Source organism: Mesocricetus auratus, unplaced genomic scaffold (genome assembly GCF_017639785.1).
Source record: "Mesocricetus auratus isolate SY011 unplaced genomic scaffold, BCM_Maur_2.0 Super-Scaffold_100013, whole genome shotgun sequence".
Classification (NCBI taxonomy): domain Eukaryota; kingdom Metazoa; phylum Chordata; class Mammalia; order Rodentia; family Cricetidae; genus Mesocricetus; species Mesocricetus auratus.
The window spans coordinates 69,065,988-69,080,692 of record NW_024429196.1 but is presented as its reverse complement, the minus strand read 5'-3'; positions in this window follow the sequence as shown (position 1 = coordinate 69,080,692).

Sequence of the window (14,705 nt, the reverse complement as noted above, 5' to 3'; positions counted from 1 at the left end):
CTGTGTCGTGATGATGACTGGCCAGGAAAAGTGAGACCTTATATGTCACAGAGGGAGGCCTTTGTCTCCATGTTACCAACAGATTACTCAGTTTCCACTGGTTTATAATGCCCCTCCTCCAACTCGCTGCTTTCTGATGAGTGGGGTTGCTTAGTGTTTTGTCAACTTGACACAGCTAGGGTCTTCTGGGGAGAGGGGGGGCATCAACTGAGGAATTGTCTCCATCAGATAAGCTTAGAGGCAAGCCTACAGGATATTTTCTTGATTAATAGTGGAAAGGCCCATAGCAGGGCGGGCACCAGTGTCACCCGGGGGAAGGCCATCCTGGGTTGTGATAAGAAAGCAGGTGAGTAACCCATGGGGAACAAACGTGAGCCTCCTCTGTGGCCCCTGCTTCAGTCCCTGCCTCCAGCTCCTGCCCTGGCTTCCGTTGGTGACGGACAGTAAGCCCCAAGGGAAAACAGACCTTTTCTCTCCAGTTGCTTTTGGTCTGGTGTTTATCACCAGCAAAAGAAAACAACCCAGACGGGGAGCATCCCTTTAGGAACCCACGTGGGACCCCAGAGGAGACTCGGTCGTCAAAGGGTCTGACCCCACGGGAACAACTGCCCATCATCACACTGTGTGGGAGACTCCTAGAGACCCCACTCACGTTCTCACAGAATTCTCACAGACATACTAGCTGCAGGACTTCCCTCTCACCTCTGACAGAAAGACCCAGGCTCAACGTGGCAAAAGGACTTGCTCAAACACCCCATGAGTCCACACAATGGCTAGACCCAAACTCTCTTCTGCTGGAATGAGCAGGCATGACTGTACCACCACGAAATCCTGCTGGGCTATAATATGAAGAGGCTGCTTGGAGCTCTACCCAGGGTGCTTCAAAACCATCCATTATTCTCCAGAGCCGCAAATGGCCTCACATTTTCCTTGGTGCTTTGAACCGGTACAAAACCCGAGGCCGCATAGAGCCATTATCAGAGATGTTCCAAAGTGCAGGAGACTGGATTTTTTTGATCTTTGTTTCCCTGAGGCCTTTAAACAAACGACAAGGACGAAGACCAGTTATTAAAATAAAAATGCAGTGTTCAGGAATCTGTACTGATAATCTTGGAATCTGACGGCTTTGTGTCTCTCTGGTTTAGCAGGGACCCAAATCCCATATGCCAGGCAGGCCTCTTCAGCCGAGAATTGAGGCCGTTATCTGATTATTCAAGGTGAAAAACCCGCTAAGGCTTCTATCACCTGGAGACTTCACGTGTTTTGTTTTTCCTAAGAATAAGTTTCTTTGGTGGACTTATCTGAGTCACCCACCTTTAGCCTTGTTTGGAAGGCTGTTGTTCTGATCAGAAAGGAGCTGGTATTTCTGCAATGACACCGGTTACAAATTTCACAGAAGTAAAAACCAATTTTCTACAGTGTTCATGAGGATTTATATATACACACTCCTTCCCAACACAGACTCTCTCTCTCTTTCTCTCATTTACCCACATATTCACACACACTAGACACACTCTCACACACATACATACATACACACATCACACTCCCCTCCACACACAGACTCTCTCTCTCTATATATATATAGATAGATATGTATATATATATTTACACACACTCACAAACACATAGACACACTCTCTGTCTCTCTGTCTCAGTCTCTGTCTCTGTCTCTCTTTCTCTCTCTGTCTCTCTTTCTCTCTCTCTCTCTCTCACACACACATACACACACACACACAGGAATTCCTTCGCTGTGTGTTTAGGGTACCTCTATTTTACCCTCTCCCTTCCCAGCCTCCTCTACCTCACCCAGGAATGCAGCACCCTGTAGACATACATAGATCATGTTTATGATCAGCTAATTATGCCCTTGTTCCATGATCGTTGTCTCTCTCCTGCCTTTCATTTTTTTGAAGCTGTTCACTGCTTCTAGAAGCCCCAGCAAATATCTCAAGAGCTGTGATACCTCCAGCAAGTCCTTGCTCAGTCGGTTCCGAGCTTGGGAGACATACAATGCCAGCACCACTCAGTAATCTTGTCAAGCCTGCCTCTCCACCTTCCCATCCTCATTCCAGGAGCCTATTAAATTAATGAGATAGAAGTCAGTGCTACAGCGGTCGACGTGTTATTGGGATAGAGCACCGGTGCTGTTACAGTGTGCCTGTTTTCTCTCCTGGGACATTTAATTTCCGCTTCTCAAATGAGCTGCGAAGCTGTGAGGCCTGGCAGTGTTCGTTCCCGGCACTCTGTGATGCAGATAATGAGGGTACTGATAGGTGCCTAGGAGACTTCAGTGGCTCCAAGCACAGCCATGGTCTGATAATGCTTTATGCCAGCAGTGTCACAGCGGAGCCACTATCATCCCTCAAGGAATGGTTCATCTTTATGTGTAATACAGCAGCTGTCACCTAAATGGCTAATGGGGAAGCAAAGTAGAACCTTAGTGCTAGTAATCTTTGTCACTTAATAATTTTAAAGACATCAGACTTCCGTGGCTCCTGCAAGTTTGAGTGAGTGAACCTGCCGATTTTGTGTTGTTTGTGGTGGATTAAATGTAAATTGAGAAATCCGCAGTGCTGTTCTGTGCAAATCTAATTTAGTATAATTTGAATAGCCAAGTAATTAAAATGTATTATAGGTATAAGATGCTGGGATGGTGGAGTGCCTGCGCTTAAGAGGAAGATTTATTGGGCTTGCTGCAGCCACAGCAAACCTTCTACAACCACATTAGCTAACATCTGTTGGAAAATGTCAAGATGCAGGGCAGAAGATGTGCTTCCAGGAGTTGGAATGACAAACTGGAAACATGGGGCACTTGCAAGTTAAATTAATTAGCAACGAGACCTGCATCTATATAGGCATGCAGGAGGCATGTGTGACTGCATGAGAGGGGATGGATGTATACATACAGGTACATACAAACATGCATCCTTTCTAATTAACATCCAACCCCTGCAGAGTGGGAATCGAAGTTTGATTGGATTTAAGGAACAGGGTAATAACAACAGGACAGTTAATGCAGACGGTGTTGGTGTTGACACTGCTCCATTAGTGTTTCCTGGCAGATTATTGTGTTTGCTTTGCCTAAGTGCACAAGATTATAGAAGGTGATTTAGTAGGCTAGGGCACTGGATCCTGAAGGGAAGCCAGGCCAATTTCAATCACACCTACAACCAGGCTGTTAGTCTTCGGGGAGTTGCTGCACCTGTGCTGGCAAAGGTTACACAGCCAGGGATTCTAGAAGGCACAGATACAGCTTTGTCCAGGGGGAGAGGGAGAGCTCAGAGGGATCCATTATTCTCTTAGGGGATAAGTCAAAGGATGTTTTGAAATCTGAATATATATATATTCATACACATACACACACATACACACATACACACACACATATTTGCAAGATATAGTGCTCAGATACAAAGCACATTCCTAGGAAATGATGGCCCAGAGACAGTCAAGAGTTAATCAGATGGATGTAAGATGTGTCTAAGTGTCAGTTAACATGCGTTCTTTCTTCATTCTAAGATGGTCACCTAGGGGGCCGGGCTCAGACACAAGCCTTGATAGGAAGGACAAAAGCCAACAGCAAGGAGGGGCTGAAGACATGGACAGAAATTGGCATTTGCCCTCACCCCTGCCTTCCTGATCACTCTGCCATCACATTCCAAAACATCGGGTCAAATACATGCGACATGAATGGGAAACCTCAAGGCTGTCATTGACTTCCTTCAAAAGACCCATCTTGCCTGGCTGAGCTCACTTGCGGGGAGCTGGGAGCAACTATGCACTGAAGTCCATGGGTACCAATGCTGAGTTCAGGCCCCTGGAGCCAGCAAGCATCTGATTCACGTCTCCAAGGACTGCAACAACAGCTGACTGTTTGGAATAAATATGTAGATTTTAAATAATGTTTTTAAATGCACCCTCTGGTTTGTGATGTCTGAGCCAAAAACAGGTATTGACACAAGTGCTGGAAACATTTACCAACACCTGCAGCCTGCCTCCTCAGTCACGTGTCTCTCCACAAGTAAAAGAAGCAACATGAATCCAGCCGTCATCACATGGGGGAGAAAGAAGACCCGGAATGCAACTTAAAATAGTTGTTTTGCTTAATATAATAGCAACACAGTAGTAGACACATTCTGAAATTAGTCTCATTTCTTTGACATTCATTACATTATTAAGTAGCGTGATTTCTTGGGGATTCTCATGAATGCAATTCATAAGAACTGCCTGCGCTTGGCAGTCCCCAGTGTCCACCTCATACAGCATGTCATATTTTGGGTGAGCTCTTCATCTCTTTTCCATTTCAATAGGAGACACCAGGTTTGTGCCCTGAAAGTCACTGGAAAGATGGCTTTTGGAGGTGGAATTCTGAAAGTCAGTCTGGAGGAGCCCGTAACATCAAATGTCTGGCTCTATCTTTCACTTATTCAAACCGAAGCCTTTGTAACAGGGAACGCAGAGGCAATGGCTGCAGACAGACCTGCTTCTATAATGCAGCAAATGGAGAAGGACTCTGTGCAAGTCAATAAAGTATATTTAGCATATTTTCATAGCACCAAATATCAGCTGATCCACCTCTTATTAGTATAAATGGCATAGATTAGTGTCAGGCATTCTCAACAGTGAAGAAATTACAGGAGTCTGTAAGGCTCATTAAGTTCTGGCTGCATGTTAACGAGGGGCTAGGCCTTATTAATACGAAGAGGAAAGGAAAACTCAGCTGTAGGAGGGAAAAAGGAAAAGCACATTCCTTCAAACATTCCCTGGCATTTTGACGTGAGACGATTGCATTGAGTGATCCCTCTCTTTCCTACTCTTCAAGGCATTTGAGGTGATGCATACATTATTGGTATCACTATTTTTTTTGGAATGTATGAAAATTATTCTGTTTCAGCACATGTCAAGGACATACAGGAACTGTGCAGTTTTGAGATTTTTGGCTTGGCTGTCAACTTTTGCTTCTGAATTGCTGTCGTGAAGTTGAGTTCAGGTTTTGCGTTTTTGGGTAGTGTTGAGGAAGATTCCTTCCTTGGCCTGGAGAAATGAAACATTCATGTCTCTCCTCTACTTGCACACCATCGTGTGGGGCTAGGTGATGATAGAACTCAGATCCTCAGACATGGCAGCACGTGCCCTTACCCAATGTGCCATCTCACTGCCCCTTTTCTCATTTTATGTATTTATTTTTTGGGTGTATGTGTGTGTGTGTGCACATGTGTATGTAGGTGGACTTACCTGTATGTGCTGGTGTGGAGGCCAGAGGCTGATTTCCAATGTCTTATTATTTGAGATGAATATTATTTGAGATAGTTCTAGTTGTTTTAGCTAGTCTTGTTGGTCAACCAGATCCAAGGATCTGCCCCTTTCTGTCCCTTAGCTCTGGGTTTACAAGTGCATGCCATCATACCTGAGTTTACATGGGCCTCAGAATCTGCACTCCAGTCTTCGTGATTGTACGGCAAGCACTCTGTACCTCACTTGCCAAGCCATCCCCTTAGCCCAATGATTACTTTTTAATAAAAAATTAAAACCTTCCATATTTTGTACTTTACAGGCTTCCAGCTAACAATATTTTAAAATTTTAGCTTACATCCATTGTTAGAAAAATCATTATTAAAGGAGAGAGCAACAGGCTAAAAAACCAGGCTATTTTTGAAAATCCAATGGTAATTTAGAGTTTAGGGTTATTTGGAATTATCTTCTATTATAGTTATTATATTGTCCCATAAGCTTAGAAATTACATTTCTTTTCAATACCCACCCTCTTCCTTTCTGGTTCATCTATTTATTTCTCCTACCGTATTGAGATGAAAAGTGAAATGCATTTTCTCTCGAGATTTGTTCTGAAACATCATTGTCGCAAATATTCTCACAGTTCCCAAACACCGTTTTCAGCAGATGACCATTGCAAAGTGGGATGGACAGCTTCAGTACAGGGCTCATCATGATGGCTTCATTGTGAAGTCCCAAAGGAAATATGGAGGTTCTGGGACACAGAATAATGAGTATTTTGGTCACTTTGCACTCTGCTATGTCTCTAATTATTGGAATGATTGAGGCCAGTATCATTGCAATCTTAATCTGTTTAATAACAATAAAGCTCTCTTTCTCTACTTCATCTAGGCTGTCTTCGAGGGCCAGGACTTGGTGACACATTATTGCAAACACAAAATAGCAGGTTTCTGTAATCCTACATTGTGTGTACACACAGCCACACCCAATTAAATTCCATGCTCATACAAACACAACTGTTTTCTCAAGATAGTCGAATCAAATTTCTGGAGTGCAAGTTTCTGAGCCATAATGGTCTCTGTGCAGCTATTTTTACAGTGTCCATCTCATCAAGGATCCTGTGAAAATGCCATGGAAGTTGTGCCCTGAGTCCTCACTGAGGAACAACAATTTCTCCTTTTAATCTCTAAGATGAAGGTAGAAAAGTCATTTCTGGCCACCATCCTCCCCAGCAGATTTTACCAATGGAATGGAACCTGGTTCAGGAAAACCCTGCAAGTCTCAACCCTCTGACAACCCCATCCTGAAAGAATGTGTGTGTGCTACTTGGCTTCCTGGAGTGACAAGGCATGTATTAAAAAATATTTCCATTATTGTTACATTTTAGGCACGTTTACTGTTAGCTGCTTGGCTTCATTGTGGATCATAGTCTGAATCTACAAATCAAGTATAATTAGACTTAGCTAACTGATTGGATTTCTAATTAAGCTACATTGGAGACAATGTACAATCAGTAAATATTCTGACTAGGTACATTTTAAAGAGCAACTCTTGGGCTTTTTGCTGATGACTAGACACCAGTGTCATTAAATTTGTTGGTGGCAAGCAAATTTTAAAGCTAAAATAGAGGCAATTAGTAAAGATCTTGAAATATTTAATCACGTTTGTCCAATTAGTGTGCAATTAGGCTGTGGTGTGGCGTGGGACAGGCATTCTGCCTTGCTACTTGGTGCAGAAGGATCCCTTTGAAATTTTGCTGTTTAGTTTATTGATATATAAAAAGGAAGTTATGGTTGTAATTTTCAATTTAAAAAAAATGCTGTGCAGATGGCCTGACTATATATTTAACAATGTTAAACAAATCCAAACAAGGGGAGCATGCTACCTGAATTGCACAGCTGTGATCTGTGAGTAAGTTCTGGATGGGGGAGATTACAGCTGTGCTTATCTGGATCACAGAAACCACCAGGCGGTTTAGACGGAGGACTCTGAAGCCTGATCAGCTTGCCCAACAGGTCTTAATGTGATTGGCAGCTCCTGACTTGTCCAAGCTCCTGGTGGTTAGCTATGCTATTCTGAATTCCAATGACTTCAATTTTATGCACAGGGAGAGCCTGGAGGAGATCTTGTAAAAAGTTGATTTGAAAAGCTAGATTAACCTAATAGTAGCTTGAACCCCTCCCGTGTTTTCATTGCATACGGACTCACTCGCGGCTACTGGGTGGTGATGCTGTCCATGAGAGATTTGGCATACTGTGTACAGAGGGAGAAAGGCTGTCTCTTGTTTTAGACCCTTAACTTCCCTTGGCCTGCCACAGAACACAGTGCTAAGCATCATCCTTGACCTTGCTCTGATCTTTGGGAAGGTAGTAGCCATCCCACTGTAGCAGAAGAGCTGCTTTGAGTGGACCGAGCATCCTGTATCATTGAGCTGAGTCAGATCTAGGATGGATGACTTCAAAGATGCTGACAACAGTGCTACTTCATGAGTTAGTGGGAGAGGCAGAGAGATGATATAAGAGGAAACTGAAGGAAATTAAGCGTGGGTGGGGTAACTGAGAGAGACCCAGAATATACCTAGATAGTCCGTGGGACTTGTTTAGATGAAAGAACTATAAACCAGTTTTTTTCTGGGGCATTTTCTGCCACTCTTAGGATTAATCATATTAGTATCATTTGGGCTGGGAAATAAAAACTGTTCTTGAGCCAGCTTGTTCCTCTAAACCTTGGTGACCTGGTAGGTTCTATATAGTTTCATGTTGAGTGTACAGGGCTCAGGACGAATGCCCAGACACACCGAGTTCTCCTGTGTGTGCTACTGTTCATTCACATTGCCAGATGCATGTAAACTGTTGGTGTGATTTCTGAAGGCTGACCGGAGGAAACCCCACATGTAGCTAAAGATGAAGAGCATGAAAGAAAAGTGAAAGAAAAAAATATTGAAAAGGGCACAGGAGGATATATGCAGAGTGTGGGTTTGAAAAGGAATATAAAACCTTTTGGTGATTTTGATTAGAATCTCAGTGAGATTCCTAGCTCTGTGGTTTCCTTCATTTTAAAGGCGTTTCCCCCCTTCTACTCCACTTTCTGGAAGCAGGCTATAATTGTCATATGTCAATGCCAAACTTTGAGTATAATTAAATTATACATTAGACATTCAAACATCTAAATTCTATATTTAGAATTTTCATAAACTTTCTAGGCAGTGTTGGCACACACCTTTATTCCCAGCACTTGGGAGGCAGAGGCAGGCAGATTTCCATCAGTTCGAGGCCAGCCTGGTCTGCAAAGTGAGTTTCAGGATATTCAGGACTGTTACACAGAGAAATCCCCTCTCTCAGAAAAAAAGACACAGAAAAGAATTTTCATAAATGTGTGGTTTTATTCCTTGCTGTCCTCTCATCGCTTTGAGACAGTATCTGGCTATCTTCCCCACACTGCCCTGGAACTCAGCTATCCTCTTACCCCAGCCTCTGGGTTCTGGGAGGATATGGCATGTGAGCTATACCATGCCTGGCTATGAGTCTTGAAAAAGCAATTTCCAAATATGAGAAGGTAGGAAGTCATTGAGTAGCTTAATGTGGCTCTCATCTCAATTTAGTTCTTGCTTGAGCAAGAATGAGAGCCTAGGTTGAGGCTTTTGGCTGTTGGGGATAGTCCCATAAGAGTCCTGAGAAACTTTTTACTGCCCATGTCAGGTAAGCTGGTAACAGACAAGAGATCATCCTGAGCATTTAGTCACTGTGGCAGACTACATAGCAAACATAAAACACAGAGCACCCTGTTAAACATAAATTTCAGAGAAGGCAGTGGGTATTTTTATATAACTGTGTATTGCATGGGGTATAGTCACACAAAAAATGACTGCTAACTCTAGACCTCAACTTTAGCTGTGTGTGCTGTGTGTAACCTGGGAACATGACTTCTGGAATGCATCTACAGGAAGCCTTGTCTCTACCCGGAACCTGTGGCATTTGGTCTCTGTCTGATCATCTTGTGTTGAGACTGCAGGTTTGCATCCAGGGACTGGTTCTCAGTCTCAGCAAAGTTGTGGGAACTTCTTAGGGGCCTTGGAGTCCTCTTGGCCTGGCTGGAACCCAGCCTTACTAAATTAGACTCTCCCAACGTGGGACTCAGGCGTCTATAGTGACTTACGTTCCGAATAATCCCAATGTGCAGTAAAGTGTAAACACCATTCACACTAAAAAGGGTTCTCAACTATGGCAGCTTGGAGCCACCTGAGGAATTATATACGTTCCATGTCTGGAGTCTAAACTTAGAGGTTCCAACGTGAATGGTCTTAGTGGGAAGCTGTCATTCATGCTTTAAAACACATGTGTTATATAAGGTTACATAAGGTCATTTTCATGCAGATATATAAGGTACTTCCCTTCCTCTTCCCCACTATTACTTCTCCCCTGGCTCCCCAGTGGCAGCCTCAGGCAGTGTGAGGTCACATGGTATAAAACGAGAGTTTAGGGGTGGTTCTATCCTCCCTGGCATCCCATAGAGGTGTGTTGCGCAGCTGGGCAGAGAACCCTTGTGCTGGATAGTACCTGGAACTCTGCAGAAAAAGAGCAGACCTGAGTTTCTCTTAGAAACATGAATAAGAATATGATGAGACATAGTGAGGTTTACGACTTCCTGGACTCTCTCTCTTCAGACATCCGGGAAGTGGGCAGGGACCACTGTGGGCGGTGGTGGGGCTGACAGGGTTGGTTCAGGGAATCAGAAACCTGAATGAAGGAAATAAAGTCAATGATAACAGGAGAGGAAAATGGTAGAAGCAGGCTGAGAAACGAAGAGATGAGACATGGAAGATGTGATACCACTTTTAAAGGTGTCTGTCTGTCTGTCTGTCTGTGTGTGCATGTGTCCACAAAAGCCTGAAGGGCATTAGATCTTCTGGAGCTGGGGCCATGGGCAGCTGTGAACAGCCTGATGCACACACTGTGACAGGAACTCCTGGTCCTCTGGAAGAGCAGCAAGCGCTCTTGACCACAGAACTGTCTCTTCACTCCTAAGCAATGCTACCACATTTGAGAGGAAGAGTGGCCGGTCCCTAGAGCAGGCAGCTTTGCTTCCTATAGAGCCTGGAGTCTGGAGTTCAGTCTCAGCCTCTCCATCTTCTTTATGTTGTCTTCTGGATGAAGTTTTGTTGCCCCATCCACAGAACTCAAAGAAATCAGACACAGAAACAGCAACTGGGGTCCCTATTAAGAAAGACTGCTAATGGTGATCTTAAGGGTTACCACAGACTAGACCTGGGTGAAACTCCTAGTAGGAGTTGTCATTTCTTCTGAATTTTAGACTTCCCTTTCCACTCAGTCATCCTGGGTCATGGTTATCTTGTCACCTCCCTAGGATTTTAGATATAAAATTCTCTCTGTATAATTTTGCCAGTTGCTTTTCAAAGACATTGTTAGCATATGCCCCAGCATCTCTCCAGGTGCTCTGGAACTCACTAGTGTTGGCTAGAGAGCAGACTCCTGGGGTTGCAGAAGATATGCTGAGCCCCCCTTGGGCTTTTCTGTGCCTGCATTTCCTTACTTGCCTGTAGAATGAGGACAGCAACTATAACAGTGAGAGATTAAATGAACATGCAGAGCATTTGCAGTGTGCCTAGGAAGTCGTAAACCTCAGTCTATGTACGTGGTTGTACTATAAGCCCCTTTCTGCTTACAGGGACTTCCATACATGTTGTCAATGCTCCCTCTCCAACTTGGATGCCCAAAAGAGGTGAAAGTTGACCCTGTGGTTTTCTCGGTATCTTTAGCCTAACCCCTCTTGGTGCTAAGTGCCACCTTCATCCAAGGCTTGATCTGAACTACACAATATGATGGATGCTTACTGCGTTAATGGAGAGGGCAAAATAGTATCAAAACAGTGGGCTCTTCCTGTACTCACACAGCTCAAACAGGGCACTGTACTGATACCTTTACACAGATTCTTTAAAGCCTTTGAAAGTCTGGGTTATATGTTTTCAACTTTGCTGATGAGAAAACCGAAGACTTAAGAGATTAAGTAGCTCCCCACGGCTAAGCAGTCATTAAGTGACAAAGTCAAGGTCTGACTCAAATCATCTTCCTGGAAAGGTCAAGCTCCTTGTGTCTGTGCTGCATCAGACATGGAGGCTACAGTCTCCATACATGCAAGATGCATTCCATTGGCATTCCATGGAAACCACAGCAGGGAGAGAAAAATATTCCTTTTTATATTTTTTTAAAGGACAATAGTGAACAATTGAGCAGGTTCTCTCTTGGGGATAAGCTGATTTCAAGACTGGGTTTGTGTGAACTAGACACAGGCTAGAGTCATCAGAGAGGAAGAAGCCTCGACTGAGGAAATGCCGCCATGAGACCCAGCCAGTGATCAATGGGAGAGGGCCCAGTCCGTGGTGGGTGGCGCTATCCTTGGGCTGGTGGTTCTGGGTTCTAAAGAAATTAAGCCGAACCATCCATGGGAGAACACCAGTAAGCAACACCCCTCCAGGGCCCCTGCATCAGTTTCTGTCTCCAGGATGCTGCTATCTTGCTTGAATTCCTGTTCTGACTTCTTCAGCGATGAACAGCAATGTAGACGTGTAAGTCAAACCCGTCCCACTTTTTGGTCATGGTGTTTCATTGCAGCAATAGAAACCCAACTAAGACCTATCTATAGTATGTATTATGTGTATATGCATATATATTGTATATATGTATACAAAAGTGTACATATATTTCAGAACAGATATTTGAAAACAGAGCAAGTCATCAGTCAGAATAGGTAGTAAATTTAAGATTTTATTTTTGATTGGCATGTATTTATTAGTCATAATGACAGCTTCGTAAAGACATTTAAATTCGGATATATCTTGTACTTTATCCACATTCTTAAATAATTAAAAATCATTTTGTGTGTGGGTGGTGTGTGTGCCTGGGTATGTGTGGGTAGATATGGGTGCAACATACCACGGTGTGGGCATGGAGGCTGGGGGACAGCTTCAGACTTGGTCCTTTCTGTAAATCAGGTTCTCTCTGCTGCACTGCATGCAGCAAGCTGGTTGGCTGTTTTTCTGCCATCTTGCCACAGAAGCATTGGGGTTATAGACGTGTACTGTTGTGCCGGCTTTTTCATGGGTCCTAAGGCCTCACCTCAGGTCCTTACACTTAAGAAGCAAGCATTTGACTCATGGAATCATCTCCCCAGGCTCGCTGTGTTTTTATTAATGTCCCTCGCTACCTCCCCTTCCCCCTCCACTAGGCTCCTTCCCTTTCCCAGAGTCTCACTTCTACTTTCATGGTGGGTGTGTGTGCATGCATATGTGTGCATATGGGCATGTGTGTGCTTCAGTCATGGGAATCTGCCTAGGTGTTCATCAATAGATGAATGGATACAGAAAATACACACACACACACGCACATACACACACACACAATGGAATTTTACTCAATCACAGAGAAAAGGGAAAGTGTGTTGTTTGTAGGAAAATGGGACGAACTGGAGAGCATCATATTAAACAAAATGCATCTGGCTTGGAGCATTTTTTGTGGTTTTCTAGCACCCTGATGGAGTAAATGGTGCTTCTTTGGCATAGGTAGACAGGAGGGAATCTGTGTCCCATAAAACCCACTTAGTAGTGCTGCAACTGTTGTACACGGGGTGGGGGGAGGGGTGAGCACAGGCCACATCAGTCTGGTTTGTACAAGAGCACAGTACAAGAGTACAAGAGGGAGTGTGAGCACCTTTTCTGATGTGGAGCCGTTCAGCAAGATGCTGGTTGGGTGACCCAGCTCCCTCCATGTAGTCTTCCTCGAAGACTGAGTGATGCTCCCAGACTCTCTGTCTGCTAATCGGCTGATGCAGGGCCCGGCTACTTTGAGAGAAGAGAAAAGATGTCTTTCTTTCTTTGTCCTTCTCTCCCAGCAGCCCTCCTCTGACACTGCCCCCGCCCACATTGTACAAAGCCACGCAGCTTTCCCGAACAGGTCTGTAAAATTAATTATACTGTGAGTGCTTGGTAACCAATGAATTGTAAATTGTACATTATTAAAACAGCATCAGAGCTTTGACTGATCTATTATTCTTTGGGGGAATGAATGAAGATAAGAGCTTTATACATTTTAGGGGTCTTTCTTGCCACCATCCAGCAGGCACACGGAAAAAACAGCAAGCATTTACGTTTTGTTTTTTTGGCAAGTTGAATTAAATAGAGAGTGTATTACTTTCTTCCATTATTAAATTGTCGTACATGTTTTCATGTGTCTGCTCCTAGCACTAATATGGTAGTGGATATTCAATAAATGGTATTTTATAACTGTGATAATATATATCTATATATGCTTATTCAAAAGGCAGTTTCTTGTCAACCCAATGTGAGTGGGAGATATATGATATGACATGGTATTACAGTAAAAACAAATTGTGTTAATACAGTGCTTCTTGGAAAAATCTCTGGAAGAATTCAGAGTAAACAGTCAGAAGCATTAAAAAAAAAGTCAGCTGAGTATGCACCAGGGGCCTTGTGGCTTCAGCTAAAAATGAAGAATCTGGAAGGAACTTTTTGTTCCTGTCTCTTCTAGATTCAGCAAGAGTACCCTTGGGGGCAGCTGGGGAAACCAGTCTTTTTACTGAACGATCTCCCCTGTGCAGAAGTTCTCAGCATCTTTTCACCTGCTACAGTGATTCCTTCCAGGCACATCACACACTTCTCCATGGAAACTTCTCTCTGTAATTGACCAAGCCTGCAGCCCTGAGACTGAACCCACCCGTCTGCCATGCAGCACTGCTCTCTTGAAAGCAGCCATGCTAGCTAGGAGAATCGTGACCAGGCAAACCACACAACAGAACACCACTAAGATAGCTAACCCAGCACCATCACATTGTGGACTTGGATGCCTCAGGACTGGGCTATTTCCAAATGCGGGGTAGAACCAGCTATTTATTCTATAGGGCCCATGCAGAAAGTAACAATGGGCTCATTGCTTACAAATTGATAAGAATTCGGAGACAGTCATCACAGAGCCATAAACTAAGTGTGCATCCTACTCAGCCACAGAGACTGAACGGGGAATGTTGCTGCCCAAGAGATTACAAGGGTATCTGTAGTTTCAGTTCATTTTAATCTTCTAGGGGTCTGATTGGGCTTTCAGAAAATTCTAGCACTTCCTTCATCAGGATAGCAGTGTCACCCATTCTTTTCCCATCCAAGAAGAGTGCAGTGAGGCCATCATCCCTTCATCTCCACACGAAGGGAGGGGCTGTTTTCTCTGTCATGACTGCAAGGACAGACCGAAGGAGAAGTTGCCACAGAGAAATTGAAAATAAAATTTGACAGGGTTTATTCTTAGACATAGTCTTCTTGCGATTTTTTTCTCCAGCAATACATGGTTTCCATCTCCTTGCTCTCCAGTAACACATATGAAACTGGGGGTGGGGGTGGGGGTGGCAATCACCTGTCTCCTTTTGCCTCTAAGGAAGATTCTCTTTTT